Here is a 17,449-nt window from a genome sequence, read left to right as displayed (position 1 = left end):
TATAGAAACGTTTAAGATGCCTCTCGGCATATACTAATACAAGATCTCAAAAACTAAACAACTTCCCAAAATTCAGAATCTCATGAAATCACAAGCTGTTGAATAACTACAAGTGTCTAACTCTAGAATGTCTAAACAAAAGTAAATACATAAGGGCTAATACTATAATAGAGAATGGAAAGGGACTCCTCGGTCTGCGGACGCGGCAGATATACCTCGAAGTCTCTAGAGAATTGCCTCGCCTCAACGGTAGTAGGGCTGAGTCGAAGTACCTGGATCTGCTCATGAAAAACATGTACAGAAAGGGCATGAGTACACCGCAACGGTACTCAGTAAGTGCCAAGCCTAACCTCGGTCGAGTAGTGACGAGGAAGGTCAGGGCCCTACTAATTATAGCTAAAAAAATGAGGTAAAATAGTATAGAATACGACAATATAATTAAATGCTAAAAATATAAAGTAACACAGGATAATAAGAATAACAACAACTATAAAAGAGACAAAATAATCACAGAAGGAATACAGTTCAATACAGAGATAACAATCGGGGATCTCCTAGGATACCGGCCTGTAGTCCCCAAATGTAAATATCCAGTGAATCTCCTGGGTGTCGTCCCATAGTCCAACTCATAGTGCGCGAGGATCTACCAGAATCCCGATCCATAGTCCCAAATGTAAATATCTAGTACTGGAGGAATCTACCGGGTGCAGTCCCGTAGTTCCAATATAATGTGCAGGAGAATCTACCAGAAAACAAATCCGTAGTCTCAAAGTAAACATGCAGGGGATCTCTCGGGATACAGTCCCGTAGTCCTAAAGTAAACACACAGCAGCAACACGGAGAATATTCAGTTCAATCCAAATTTCGTACCAAGATAAATAAGTATTTCTAGACTAGTATGATGCACATAATTCAAATAAAGCAGTTTGAGCAAGTAAAGCAATTAAGTCAATTAGGCATGCTTCCCTAAGCTAATAGTAGGATCAAAGCAATTAAGTCAATTAGGCATTCATTTCATCATTTAATTTCACAACAGAAATCTCAACGATCAATACTCAAACTGTCACAACCCAAGTTCTCCCTCCGTGAACTGTCGTGACGGCACCTAGTCTCTACGACTAGGTAAGCCTAACAATTGCAGAAAAAGAAACAAAATGCGGAAAAACCAATAAAAACTGAAGATAAGCAAATATAGAAACGTTTATGATTCCGCTCGGCATATACTAATACAAGATCTCAAAAACTGAACAACTTCCCAAAACCCAAAATCTCATAAAATCACAAGCTGTTGAATAACTATAAGTGTCTAACTCTAGAATGTCTAAATAAAAGTAAATACAGAAGGGCTAATACTGTAAGAGAGAATGGAAAGGGACTTCTCGGTCTGTGGACGCGGAAGATATACCTCGAAGTCTCTAGAGAATCGCCTCGCCTCAAGGGTAGTAGGGCTGAGTCGAAGTACTTGGATCTATACATGAAAAACATGCACAGAAAGGGCATGAGTACACCACAATGGTACTCAGTAAGTGCCAAGCCTAACCTTGATCGAGTAGTGACGAGAAAGGTCAGGGCCCTACTAATTATATCTAAAAACGAGGTAAAACACTATAGAATACAACAATATAATTAAATGCTAACAGTATGAAGTAACACAGGATAATAAGAATAACAACAACTATAACAGAGACAAAATAATCATAGAAGGAATACAACTCAACACAGAGATAACAACCGGGATCTCCCAGGATACCGTCATATAGTCCCCAAATGTAAATATACAGTGGATCTCCCGGGTGTCGTCTCGTAGTCCAACTCATAGTGCGCGGGGATCTGTCAGAATTCCGATCTGTAGTCCCAAATGTAAATACCAGTACTGGGGGAATCTATCGGGTGCAGTCCCGTAGCTCCAATATACTGTGCAGGGGGATCTACCGGAATACAAATCCAAAGTACCAAAGTAAACATGCAGGGGGATCTCCCGGGATACCGTGCCGTAGTCCCAAAAAAATACACAGCAACAACACGGAGAATATTCAGTTCAATCCAAATTTCATACCAAGGTAAACAAGTATTTCTAACCTAGCATGCTGCACATAATTCAAATAAAGCAGTTTGAGCAAGTAAAGCAGTTAAGTCAATTAGACATGCTTCCCTAAGTTAATAGTAGGCTTAAATTACAAGTAGTATAAACAGGAAAGGAAACACAATTATAGTTACTTAATGAAAACAGAATTTTCAACAATTAGCACAAGTACGCACTCGTCACCTCACGTACAAGGCATCTCAAGTATCAACAATACCAAATCTTAAGGGGAGTTTCCCCCCCACAAGGTTAGGCAAGCCAATTACCTCGAACCGACTCAAAAATCAACCTGAAACCACGCTCTTGCCACGAGTACTCGACTCCAAATGGCCCAAATCTATTCAAATCAATTGCATAATGTAAATATAACTTCAAGTAACTAGTTCCACTAACTAATTTGAAGCTAACACGCGAAATTAAGAAAATTTCCCAAAAAGCCCCCCGGGCCCACGTCTCGAAATTGGATAAAAGTTACGGATTATGAACCCTCGTTCACTCATGAGTCTAACCATACCAAAATTATCCAAATCTGATGTAATTAGGTCTAAGAACTTTTCCAAATTTTTTCCCAATTTCTCACCCCAAATCCGAAATTAGATGATGAATTCATAATTAGATTAATGGGTTATAAGCAAAAAGGAGTTAAGAATCATTACCCGCAAACTCTCTCCGAAAATTTCTCCAAAATTCGTCTCCTACCGAGCTACCAATTAAATTTTGTGATATGTGTCACACCTCCTTTTTCCGCACCCGCGAGGGTGCAAGGGAGTTTTTCCAATTAAAGGACAATCGAGACGGGATTGGTTTATTTATTTCAGAGTCGCCACTTGGGAGATTTAGGGTGTCCCAAGTCACCAATTTTAATCCCGAATCGAGGAAAAGAATGACTCCATATTACAGTCTGCGTACCAGAAATCCGGATAAGGAATTCTGTTAACTCGGGAGAAGGTGTTAGGCATTCCCGAGTTCCGTGGTTCTAGCACGGTCGCTCAACTGTTATATTCGGCTTGATTGTCTGATTTTATACAAATATGAACTTATGTGCAAATTTTATCTTTTAACCGCTTTATTATTATTGTTTTTAAAAGAAATATGAACATCGCTTAAAACACGTCTTTGGACTGCGTTACATGAAATGCACCCACAATCCGGAACACGTTTTATTTGATGTTTTGGGATTTGGATTCGGGTCACATGAAATGCACACCCAGGCTTAAGAAAGTAAAATATTAAACACGCGCCTAAAGAGACTATCGCGTTATTATTTTGGGGAAGACCGTGAAATTCGCTAAACGGTCCTTCCGAATTCTAATTAAACCATACATTTTGTGAGGGCCCCGCAATCTATACGTTTTATTTGGCGAGGCTCGTCTCATTTTTATTTTTACAGGATAAACCTACAATGACTATATTTTCTATTAAGTTCGTCTCTAAACTAAAAGAAAATCTCTTAATTATTTACATGCTGAAAAACGTAACTTATTAGTTATTAGTTTACGGCTAATGCGAATGGAAAATTGCGATCGAGTTTGTACAAAGAAAAACTGCTTTCATTTTATATTCTGTTATTCAATAATACTAGAACATGAGATTGACCATAATATCAAAACAGATTAATTATTCTCCGTAATTTAAACTAACATTATTAGATGAAGAAAGTATACATATGCAACCTCATTATTCATTAATCATTCAACTACATCTTTATACGAAGAAAGAAAAATTATATTCAACCACAAATCTAAACAGGAGGAATTCAACAGGAACAAAGCCTGATTAATATTTCATTTTTTGCTTCAAGCCGAGATTGTACAAATGTGTACCTGGAAACAGCAGTACAAGAACAAAAGAAGGAGAAGTCAGCAGCAGTAATAACACAGCAACAGCAGATTCAGCAACATCGCAAACCAGTACAGTAGGAATAGCAGAAAACCCAGGAGACTATAAACGACTCCAAGTATAGTGAAGAAGTAAAAGGCAGGAAGGTTCTGACTATTTCAGATCTTAAGCGAGGCAATGAAGCAGTAACTATTTTTTTCAACTTCAAAACTCTCCAAAATGAATTCTGCCCCTGTATATTCAGTGTATACAGAATGTATATCGGGTGTATACTTCTCACTCCGCCCCCTCTTTTTTTCTTCTCTCTATCTAGTTTTTCCTCTCTTTTTTTCCACCCTTCTTCCTAAATTTTCTCTTCTATTTATAGCAAAATTTTCGAAATTTTCAGATTTGTTTTTTATTATTTTATTATTTTTTTAATTAAAAGAAATCTCACTTACAAATTGCTTTTATTTTTTTAGAAAAAGAAATCCCACCTTTATTTACTTTTATTTTTAAAATTCCAACTTTAATTACTTTATCTTATTTAAAATCCCACTTTTTATTTTTTTAAAAGAGAATCTCACTTTATTTAACTTTTCTTTAAAAAATAAACCACTATCTTTTCTTTTTCTTTTAAAAATGCTACTTTCAATTACTTTAAATTTTTTAAATTTTCAGATATCTTTATATTTATTTTTTAATTCCAACCTTCTTTTACTTTTAAATTTTTTAAAACTTTTTACTTTTTTTTTTTAAATTTTCTACATTCTTTTACTTTTTTTTATTTTTTTATTTTTTATTTTTTTAAAATCATTTCCGAAATTACTATATATATATATATATTTTTTTTAAAATAAAAATAATAAATAAAATAAAATATTTTCGGATTTTTTTTTATATATATAAAAAAACAAAAAATAAAACTATTAATAGTGATAATTCACTTTTTATTTTTATTTTTTTATTTTTTTGGTTTTGTTTTGTGTTGGACAAAAATGAAGAAGGGGTGTTGGGTTAATGGACTGGGTCGACCCAGTTCGAAATGGACTGGGTCGTAGGGAAGATTGAGCCATTTTTTGGGCCTATAGCTTGAAATTGAAGAAGAGGCCCAATTCCGACTTTCTTTATATTTTCGCTCTCTTTTCTTCTTTTATTTTTCTAAAACTAAATTATAAAAATACTTAAACTATTATTAAGAACTAAATTAAGTTATAAAGGCGCAAATTAACTCCCAATAACAATTAACGCACAATTAAGTATTAATTAAGCATAAAATTGTATATTTGGACATTAAATGCTAAAAATGCAAACGATGCCTATTTTTGTAATTTTTAATTTTTGTAAAACAATTTTAATTACTAAAAATTGTAGAATTAAATCATACATGCAAAAATGCGACTTATTTTTGTATTTTTTATTAATTTAGCGAATAAACACGCACAGACAAATACAAATAATTCTTCCAAATATCACAAAATATCACAAAATTGCACACCAAAGAAAAATCATTTTATTTTTGAATTTTTTGGGAGTAATTCTCATATAGGGAAAAAATCACGTGCTTACAGCTGCCCCTCTTTGCCCGGAGACACGAAGGGTTTTCGTGCAAAGATAAAGCGAGCGATTTTTGCCCATCCGAGTACTCCGTTGAAGCATTTTTTTGAAAAAGATTTGACCGAACCTTTGCTTCAAAGGTTTCCTACATATCCTGGGCTAAACAGGAATCAGGTCAATGTAGTTCGAGAAATTTTGGTAGCTGGGACTACCGTTGGACTGCAATGTTACTGTTGTTGCATGCTATTACTACTGCTTACCGATCTCCTTGTTACACCGTGCTTAAAAAAAACAAGAAGCTAGGCTAGAGTACAATTTGTTTTTGTTGCCTTGCTTCCTTGTCTGCTTGCATTTCTTTCGGTGCTTTACTTCTTTTGACACATGTACTTGAGTTTGTACTGTGACCTCTTGTTGCAACCTTCTGTTTCCCGGTGCCGGGGAATTTTATTGTTTCCTGCTGGGGATTCCTATTGTAACCCTCTGTTTTATTGTCCTCTGACTTGATTTTGAAATGTATGCCTCTGTTATCTGGGCGGGCTCCCAATTTTAATACTTGAAAATTAAAGACTTGAAATGTATGCCTCTGTTATCTGGGCGGGCTCCCAAGTTCAATGCTTGAAAATTAAAGACTGAAATGTATGCCTCTGTTCTATGGGCGGGCTCCCAACTTCAACAACAACTTTAAAAATGAATGTCATTCCTCTCTTCAACCAATACATCGCCATTCTGTTCTTCAGGGGGGCTCCTGATTTCAACAACTTTAAAAAATAAAATCCTATTCGAGGGCGGATGAACCCGAAATATCCTATTCGAGGGCGGATGAACCCAAAATATCCTATTCGAGGGCGGATGAACCCAAATACCCTATTCGAGGGCGGATGAACCCAAAATATCCTATTCGAGGGCGGATGAACCCAAAATATCCTATTCGAGGGAGGATGAACCCAAAATATCCTATTCGAGGGCGGATGAACCCAAAATATCCTATTCGAGGGTGGATGAACCCAAAATATCCTATTCGAGGGTGGATGAACCCATATATCCTATTCGAGGGCGGATGAACCCAAAATATCCTATTCGAGGGCGGATGAACCCAAATATCCTGTTCGAGGGCGGATGAACCCAAAATATCCTGTTCGAGGGCGGATGAACCCAAAATATCCTGTTCGAGGGCGGATGAACCCAAATATCCTATTCGAGGGCGGATGAACCCAAATATCCTATTCGAGGGCGGATGAACCCAAATATCCTATTCGAGGGCGGATGAACCCAAAATATCCTATTCGAGGGTGGATGAACCCAAAATATCCTATTTGAGGGCGGATGAACCCAAAATATCCTATTCGAGGGCGGATGAACCCCAAATATCCTATTCGAGGGCGGATGAACCCAAAATATCCTATTCGAGGGCGGATGAACCCAAAATATCCTATTCGAGGGCGGATGAACCCAAAATATCCTATTCGAGGGCGGATGATCCCATTTTCAAAATCTTGGAATTGTCTTACCTCCGACTATTTTTCTTCGAATCGTATTGTCTTGCTATCTCTTAAAACTTGAATTAATTTCCTCGTTCCTCCGAGAAAATTTTCTACAATGGCAGAAAATTTTCTGCCCCAGTTTTGGTGCTTTTCCTTGTTCTCCAGATGATTGCTATTTCTTTTCTTCATCCTTGTTCTCCAGGTGGACGCCTGATTGTTGTTTCTTTCATTGCTCTTCCTTGTTCTCCAGGTGGACGCCTGATTTCTGATATTTCATTGCTCTTCCTTGTTCTCCAGGTGGATGCCTGATTACTAATACTTCAACTACTCATCCTTGTTCTCCAGGTGGATGCCTGATTGCTGTTTCTTTCATTGCTCTTCCTTGTTCTCCAGGTGGACGCCTGATTTCTGATATTTCATTGCTCTTCCTTGTTCTCCAGGTGGATGCCTGATTACTAATACTTCAACTACTCATCCTTGTTCTCCAGGTGGATGCCTGATTGCTGGGGATAATACCACTGGGGAGTCTCCTTTCTTTCCTTCCTTCAAATTCAATTTTTTTTTTTTTTTTCTTTCTTAACACTGCTGGGGATAAAAGTGTTATCTTCTTGGGATAACGTTGTTGAGGATAACGCTGCTGGGGAATTTTATCCCTTCAAATCGATGCTTCATTCTTTTGGAAGCTGCTGGGAAGGATAATGGCTCTTTGCTTTTCTGAGCACAAATGTCATCTCTTTGTTCTGTCTGCTGGGGATCAACTTCCTCCATTGGAAGCTTATTATGTTGGGGGAAACCCTGGTTCAAAGACCACTTCCTTGGTGCTATCTTTATTCTTCCCCAAATGGGTACCTGATTTCCAGAAAATTTTCTAACTGAAAAGAAAATTTTCTGCCCCAGTTTGCATTTTCCCTTATGGTCTTCACTGCCATTCCATTTACCTGTTTCAAACCAAACAAAATTTGTTAGTTTAAAAACCCGGTGGTTGGTTATGATACTCCTACTGGGATGGTTTTTTCCCTTTCTCCCTTCCCCACTCTATGTTGTCCGACCCTCTTGGAACTTGGTCGAAAATCTGTCGGGGATGCTCCTACATCTCGATGATCTGCCGGGGGCCCTCTTGGAATTAGGTCCACAATTTTCTCAACTGTTGTTTTCCTGTTTTTCTCCAACTTCCCCTGGAAATTTGGTCTTATTGGGATCTAGGCCCCTTTCATCATTTGGTCTTGCGACCAACTTCTTTTCTCTTTATCGCCTTATCTTTGGCGTGTCCTATTCGCATTTTGCTTTGCATCATTTTGGCAACTGGTAGTAAGCTCTGAAAATCCTTTTCAAAAACAAACTGCTGGGAAGGTAAGTCTTTTAAACCAAGAAATGAAAAAGTGATGATTTCAAAAAATAGAAAAAAGAAGAAGTCTTTCTGAACAAATGCTAGGGAAAAGGAAAGAAAAGAACTTATCTGAATGATATAACCGATTCCAACGATCATGTCGCGCATTCCGGATTAATCAACCCAGTCTATTTGTATCAATCAACCTTCCAGACGGCCTCATGTTGCTGGGGATAAACAGGCACTCAACTCTTTGCGGATCCTTCCCGCCAATCTTGTTTTGTCGCCTCATAGTGCCCTTCGAGGGGTTTTCACTAATAAGACTCTCTCATTTCTCTCAACTCCCGTCGCCTTATGGTGCCTGTGAAGGTTTTCACCGATAAGACTCTCTCATTTTATTTTATTTTTCAGCTGGGAATTGGAGTGTTGCCGATATGACTCTCTCTGTTGGGGATTCTTTCGGCTATCAATTCAGTTCCAGCTTATGATCTTCTTCTTTGCTGGGGATCAGAGTGTTATTCCCGACTTCCATTTGCATTGACTTAGCACTTCTCAGATACTGATCGGGAGGTCTTTTTTGGACATCAATAGGGATTTTTGTGTATGGCTGAAAGGAGAAGGGGGTATCAAAAGTTCAAAAATAATTTTTAGGGGTAAAATAGTACAACTCTTGGAATCAAACTTTCTTGCCAAAATTACAAGCGCCAACTTCTGCCCCAGTTTTTCTTGCTTGGGGATTTTTATTTTGTCACAATATGTTACCTTATGCACACTATGCTACACTATGACCGAGCCGTGAGGCGCCTACGTATCCTTCTTTGAGGAATCAGGTCAAACGTAGTTCCCATTCCTTTGTTTTTTTTTTGACTTTTCTTTTGTTCTTATTATCATTACTTTTTTCGTTTTCATTACTGATTCCAAAAGAGGGGTATGAAAGAGTAAATAAGGCTCAAAAGGGGAAGCAAAGGTCAAAGTGTTTGGATAGAAGAAAGAATTGCCTCCGTCATTTCATTCTCTGATAAATGCTAAGTACAAACAAACAACAATTACAATTACCAGAAATCATAATATCTCTTAACTGCGTCAGAATTGATAGCCATGTCGACGCATTTCCCTTCGATATCTGTGGATCATAAAGCGTCATCGGGTTTGCTCTGTTTAGATTGTGATGATCAACACATACCTCGGATTTTCCGTTTTTTTTTTCTGGCATCACATTAGCCCACCAATCAGGATATCGAGCGGCCCGAATAACCTTAGTATTCAACTGTTTGGTCACTTCTTCCTTAATCTTCCCACTCACGTTGGTTTTGATCTTTCTGAATTTTGCTGGACGGGGGGTAATGCCGGGTCAGTGGGCAATTTTTGAACCACTAGATTGGTGCTTAAGCCTGGCATGTCGTCGTATGAGCATGCAAAATGTTTTGAATTCAGTAAGTGCTTTGATTAGTTCTTCCCTGATGTTTGGTTCCATGTGGATGCTTATCTTAACTTCCCTGATGTCATCCGCATCCCCTAGATTGACGGCTTCCGTGTCATTTGAGTTGGGCTCTTTTTTTTCAAATTGGCTCAACTCTCTGTTAATTTTTCTGAAGGCTTCATCCTTATCGTATTCCGACTTATCATCACAATCTTGTACTATAAGTTCGAAATCAGATTGATTGATTTCTTTTTTTAGACTAGGTTGAAGATCCGTCGTGCATGCCATGTCATTAGAACCAGTAGAAAGAGAACTGTTCAGAAGAGAAAAATAAGAAGAAAAATTAAAACAAAATAAGGAATGAGGAAAAAAACTTTCACTTTATTAAAATACGGGATAGCAAGGTTTCACACTTTGGCGAGCACAAGAAAGATCTGGATTACAACCCTGGAATAATCCAGACAACAAAAAAGAAAATCAGAGCCCACTACCAAGACTCCCTTCGTATAGGAAGAGGAGTAGCCATTCAATTGTTGATTTTTGCTTTCAACCCCACAAACTGTACATCTGCCTCATTGGACCCTTTTCCCAACACCATAACTGGCTTGTCATCCACCTTTTCCAACTATACCACCATTTTCCCACTGGTTAACATTTATTTTGAACCGACACGGATCATCATCACTGTTTGTGAGGGTTTCTTTAGCTTCCCTCCTTCGTGCATTAGCTCAATCATGTGGGTTTCAAGGTGTGCCGGCAACGGGTTCTGATTGATGTTGGGTGCCTCTGGTGTCTGAACCTCAATCTTGTTGGTGTCAATAAGATTCTGTACTGCATGTTTCAACTTCCAACATTTCTCGGTATCATGACCGAGAGCCCCCGAACAATACTCACAGCTTACCGAGTGGTCCATATTTTTGGGAAAGGGATTTGGCAATCTGGGCTCAACAGGACTCAACAAGCCTAACTGCCTTAATTTGTGGAACACGGCAGTATAGGTTTCCCCCAACTCAGTGAATGTTCTTTGTATTTTTTCATTTCTGAAAGCCTGATTTCCCCGGAAACCTGCCCCTGGAGGGTTCTTGTAGGCTCTTGGTGGTGAATAGGTGTTTTGCAGTGGTGTATGTGTGTTCTGGGGAGCCGGTGCGCGCCATTGCGAGCAAACCGGAGGCTGAGTATATGTTTGCGAGCGAACCGGAGCCCGCCTTGAATAGCTTGAGTAGCTGCCTTAATTGCTGAATAGCTCATAATTTTATTTGTCTTGAGGCCTTCTTCCACCATACCTCCCATTTTCACTACCTCGTTGAATGATTTCCCTACCGCTGAAACCAAATGGGCATAGTAAGTTGGTTCCAAGACTTGGAGGAAGTAGTCTACCATTTCACTCTCCTTCATAGGAGGATCCACTCTTGCTGCCTGTTCTCTCCACCGGAAGCCATACTCTCTGAAACTTTCATTGTGTTTCTTCTCAAATTTTGTCAAAGATAGTCGATCTGGGATGATTTCCAGATTGTATTGGAAATGGTGTGCGAATGCCTGTGCTAGGTCATCCCAGGTGTACCATCTCCCATGGTCCTGGCGTGTATACCACTCCAAAGCTGATCCGCTTAAACTTTGACTGAAGTAAGCCATCAATAATTCGTCCTTTCCCCCAGCTCCTCGCATCTTGCTGCAGAAACCCCTTAAGTGGGTTACTGGGTCGCCGTGCCCATTGTATAGGTCAAATTTAGGCATCTTGAAACCAACTGGTAATTGTACATTTGGGAACAAGCACAAATCCTTGTAAGCTACACTGACTTGCCCGCCTAATCCCGGCATGTCTCGGAATGATTGTTCTAGACTTTTGACCTTTCTGAACATTTCTTCTTGTTCAACATTAATAAATCTGAAAATTTCGAAAATTTTGCTATAAATAGAAGAGAAAATTTAGGAAGAAGGGTGGAAAAAAAGAGAGGAAAAACTAGATAGAGAGAAGAAAAAAAGAGGGGGCGGAGTGAGAAGTATACACCCGATATACATTCTGTATACACTGAATATACAGGGGCAGAATTCATTTTGGAGAGTTTTGAAGTTGAAAAAAAATAGTTACTGCTTCATTGCCTCGCTTAAGATCTGAAATAGTCAGAACCTTCCTGCCTTTTACTTCTTCACTATACTTGGAGTCGTTTATAGTCTCCTGGGTTTTCTGCTATTCCTACTGTACTGGTTTGCGATGTTGCTGAATCTGTTGTTGCTGTGTTATTACTGCTGCTGACTTCTCCTTCTTTTGTTCTTGTACTGCTGTTTCCAGGTACACATTTGTACAATCTCGGCTTGAAGCAAAAAATGAAATATTAATCAGGCTTTGTTCCTGTTGAATTCCTCCTGTTTAGATTTGTGGTTGAATATAATTTTTCTTTCTTCGTATAAAGATGTAGTTGAATGATTAATGAATAATGAGGTTGCATATGTATACTTTCTTCATCTAATAATGTTAGTTTAAATTACGGAGAATAATTAATCTGTTTTGATATTATGGTCAATCTCATGTTCTAGTATTATTGAATAACAGAATATAAAATGAAAGCAGTTTTTCTTTGTACAAACTCGATCGCAATTTTCCATTCGCATTAGCCGTAAACTAATAACTAATAAGTTACGTTTTTCAGCATGTAAATAATTAAGAGATTTTCTTTTAGTTTAGAGACGAACTTAATAGAAAATATAGTCATTGTAGGTTTATCCTGTAAAAATAAAAATGAGACGAGCCTCGCCAAATAAAACGTATAGATTGCGGGGCCCTCACAAAATGTATGGTTTAATTAGAATTCGGAAGGACCGTTTAGCGAATTTCACGGTCTTCCCCAAAATAATAACGCGATAGTCTCTTTAGGCGCGTGTTTAATATTTTACTTTCTTAAGCCTGGGTGTGCATTTCATGTGACCCGAATCCAAATCCCAAAACATCAAATAAAACGTGTTCCGGATTGTGGGTGCATTTCATGTAACGCAGTCCAAAGACGTGTTTTAAGCGATGTTCATATTTCTTTTAAAAACAATAATAATAAAGCGGTTAAAAGATAAAATTTGCACATAAGTTCATATTTGTATAAAATCAGACAATCAAGCCGAATATAACAGTTGAGCGACCGTGCTAGAACCACGGAACTCGGGAATGCCTAACACCTTCTCCCGGGTTAACATAATTCCTTATCCGGATTTCTGGTACGCAGACTGTAATATGGAGTCATTCTTTTCCTCGATTCGGGATTAAAATTGGTGACTTGGGACACCCTAAATCTCCCAAGTGGCGACTCTGAAATAAATAAACCAATCCCGTCTCGATTGTCCTTTAATTGGAAAAACTCCCTTGCACCCTCGCGGGTGCGGAAAAAGGAGGTGTGACAGCTCTGGCGACTCTGCTGGGGACTTGGCCCAGAACCACTGGTTCAGGGTTAGAAATTCGAGCTTAAAATAACTGTTATAGTTGGCTTTATTTATTATCTGATTTTTACATGTTTATGCTTAATATGCTAAATGATGCTTTTACCGCTTTAATATTATCTGAATTGTGTATAAAACTGCTACGAAACTCTTCTTCTTTCTGAGTCTTCTAAATTTATGGTGTACACGTGCGCGTGACCCACCTTTCTGTTAGAAGTCATACCAAATAAGACGAAGTTGGGACAAGTAACTAGGCCGGGCAGACTTTCGTGCTCCCGGTACGTTGCCCCCATTTCGGCTCAAGCTGTCCACTTGGGTAAGCCAGGGCTAGAACAATATGCCTCAGGTTTTTTTTCACTTAGAATAACTCAGCTTCATGCCGGATCCCTAGTAGGAACGTTTGTTTGCATCACGTGCATTTGACTTTGGAGGCTCAACACAGGGGTTGGGTCTGTCTAGGACAGGTGTACCAAAAAATGAAAATGACCATCCTGATGCATCTTACTTGCTGCTATTTGCGCATTTATTTGATTCGGACTTTTGTGTTGACTGACTTTTGAATATCAGGAATAATATTTTGAAATTGAAAAAAATAGCGGTTAGGGAATTGATTGTTTATTTTTGGAAAAAAAAAACAATGCCCAAATAACTGTCAAAACCCTGAATATACAGTCTCCTGGGTTTTCTGCTATTCCTACTGTTACTGGTCTATTCCTGTGTTGCTGGACTGTCGTTGCTGTGCTGCATTGTTACTACTGTTGCTGCTTCTCATCTTCATCTTCTCTTGTTTTCCAATACCAGGTACACGAATGTAATACTAGTTATTGCAAGCTAAAAATGTGGAAGCATGAATACATATGAAGAATCGAATTTTGAAGTTTTAATTTCGCTTTTTCTCTGTTCCTTTTATTGATTGTATTTAGGCTATTTTATGTATTATTGAATAATAATTGGAATAAGAGAAAATAACATAAGTTAGTCTTTAATGAATCGGCTTGGCAAAACGGGTTAATTCACTAGCTATGAAGGTTCTAAGATTATCAACAGTAGGAAAATAAAAAAATGTAAAAGAATGTAGAAAATTTAAAAAAAAAAAGTAAAAAGTTTTAAAAAATTTAAAAGTAAAAGAAGGTTGGAATTAAAAAATAAATATAAAGATATCTGAAAATTTAAAAAATTTAAAGTAATTGAAAGTAGCATTTTTAAAAGAAAAAGAAAAGATAGTGGTTTATTTTTTAAAGAAAAGTTAAATAAAGTGAGATTCTCTTTTAAAAAAATAAAAAGTGGGATTTTAAATAAGATAAAGTAATTAAAGTTGGAATTTTAAAAATAAAAGTAAATAAAGGTGGGATTTCTTTTTCTAAAAAAATAAAAGCAATTTGTAAGTGAGATTTCTTTTAATTAAAAAAATAATAAAATAATAAAAAACAAATCTGAAAATTTCGAAAATTTTGCTATAAATAGAAGAGAAAATTTAGGAAGAAGGGTGGAAAAAAAGAGAGGAAAAACTAGATAGAGAGAAGAAAAAAAGAGGGGGCGGAGTGAGAAGTATACACCCGATATACATTCTGTATACACTGAATATACAGGGGCAGAATTCATTTTGGAGAGTTTTGAAGTTGAAAAAAAATAGTTACTGCTTCATTGCCTCGCTTAAGATCTGAAATAGTCAGAACCTTCCTGCATCTGAAATGCCCTAATTCACTTTTTATTTTTATTTTTTTATTTTTTTGGTTTTGTTTTGTGTTGGACAAAAATGAAGAAGGGGTGTTGGGTTAATGGACTGGGTCGACCCAGTTCGAAATGGACTGGGTCGTAGGGAAGATTGAGCCATTTTTTGGGCCTATAGCTTGAAATTGAAGAAGAGGCCCAATTCCGACTTTCTTTATATTTTCGCTCTCTTTTCTTCTTTTATTTTTCTAAAACTAAATTATAAAAATACTTAAACTATTATTAAGAACTAAATTAAGTTATAAAGGCGCAAATTAACTCCCAATAACAATTAACGCACAATTAAGTATTAATTAAGCATAAAATTGTATATTTGGACATTAAATGCTAAAAATGCAAACGATGCCTATTTTTGTAATTTTTAATTTTTGTAAAACAATTTTAATTACTAACAATTGTAGAATTAAATCATACATGCAAAAATGCGACTTATTTTTGTATTTTTTATTAATTTAGCGAATAAACACGCACAGACAAATACAAATAATTCTTCCAAATATCACAAAATATCACAAAATTGCACACCAAAGAAAAATCATTTTATTTTTGAATTTTTTGGGAGTAATTCTCATATAGGGAAAAAATCACGTGCTTACAATATGAACTCAAAACCCTCGATTTTGAACTTTATGTTCTGCCCAGACGTGTCCTTAATCGCGATCGCGGAAACTCCCACATGATCGCGAAGAGCAACTTCGCTGACCCCCAAAATAACCCTACACGATCGCGATGTTGCACTGCTCAGCTCTACGCGATCGCGGTTGACCTCACGCGATCGTGAAGAGAAAATCTTCCACTCCTCAGCTACCTCACTTCTTCCTCTTCGCGAATGCGGCGTAGCCCACGCGTTCGCGATTCAACTCCTGCCAATACTACGCGGTCGCACTCCCTTTCCCGCGATCGCGTAGAACAAAATCCCTTCTGACTCATCTAAGCCTTCGCGATCACGAGCCTTCTCACACGATCGCGATGAAGAAAAGTCTGCAACAAAAACCAGCAAAAATCTGATCCTTCTCCAAGTCCAAAAATGGTCCGTTGAGCATCCGAAACACACCTGAGGCCCCCGAGACCTCAACCAAACATGCCAACCAATTCTAAAACATCATTCAAAGTTGTTCCAACCTTCGGAATGCTCAAAACAACATCAAAATACCAATTTAACATTCGATTCAAGCCTAAGAACTCCAAAAACTTTCAAATTATGCTTTCGATCAAAAAGTCTATCAAACCTCGTCCGAATGACCTGAAACTTTGCAAGCACGTCATATTCAGCACTACGGAACTACTCCAACTTTCGAAATTCCATTCCGACCCCGATATCAAAATCTCACTATCGAACCGGAAACTTAAAAAATTCAACTTTTGACATTTCAAGCCTAAATAAGCTACGGACCTCCAAAATACAATCCGAGCACGCCCCCAAGCCCGAAATCACCCCATGGAGCTAACGGAACCGATGGAATTCCATTCCGAAGCTGTCTTCACACTGCTCTGACTACGGTTTAAATTCTAAAGCTTAAGTTCTCTTTTAGGGACTAAGTGTCTCAAAACACTCCCAAACTCAAAACCAAACATCTCGGCAAATCAAAATAGCAGAAACAAATACGGGGAAAGCAGTTAATAGGGGATCCGAGCGTTAGTTCTTAAAACAACCGGCCGAGTCGTTACATAACCAATATCCAAAACCAGAAAAAACATAATAAGACTTGTTTAACAGGAGTAATAACTAGTTTAAGCAAGAACAATACGTATAAGGAAACACAACGGTCAAAAGTATAAGACTCGCTCACATTCTATGACCCGACAATGGCGTATAGATACTCGTCACCACACCTATACGTCGTACTTAACAACTAAACAAGTAGCAAATAAGGCAATGACACGTAATCCCTCAAGCTAAGGTTAGCCACAACACTTATCTCGATTCCACCGCCGATCTCAAAGCACAATCAAAACTTTTCCTTTCACACAAGCCTCCGAGCCAATATAATCTAGCAAATTACCAATCAAACGATTCAATTTAAGCCTTAGGAACTACCCACGATAACAAGGAATTCAATGTAGGTCACTTTTGAAAAAGTCAACACCCGGGCCCGCTAGGTCCAAAACCAAAATTCGGACTAAAACCCGATTACCATTCACCCCGAGCCCGGATATACAATTGATTTTGGAACTCGACCTCAATTTGAGGTCTAAATTCCCAAATTCCTAAATTATACCCAAAAATCCTCAATTCTTCCGTGAAAACCCTAGATTCTAAGATGAAATCTTGTAAGGAGAAGTAAAAGAGTGAAAGAAATGAGTTAAGAATCACTTAATTATGATTTGGGGAATAAAAAATATTTGAAAAATCGCCTTTTATGTTTTAGATTTTGAAAAAGGAATTCAATGTAGGTCACTTTTGAAAAAGTCAACACCCGGGCCCGCTAGGTCCAAAACCAAAATTCGGACTAAAACCCGATTACCATTCAGCCCGAGCCCGGATATACAATTGATTTTGGAACTCGACCTCAATTTGAGGTCTAAATTCCCAAATTCCTAAATTATACCCAAAAATCCTCAATTCTTCCGTGAAAACCCTAGATTCTAAGATGAAATCTTGTAAGGAG

Source organism: Nicotiana sylvestris, chromosome 9, assembly GCF_000393655.2.
Source record: "Nicotiana sylvestris chromosome 9, ASM39365v2, whole genome shotgun sequence".
Lineage (NCBI taxonomy): Eukaryota > Viridiplantae > Streptophyta > Magnoliopsida > Solanales > Solanaceae > Nicotiana > Nicotiana sylvestris.
This window is presented reverse-complemented; position numbering follows the sequence as displayed.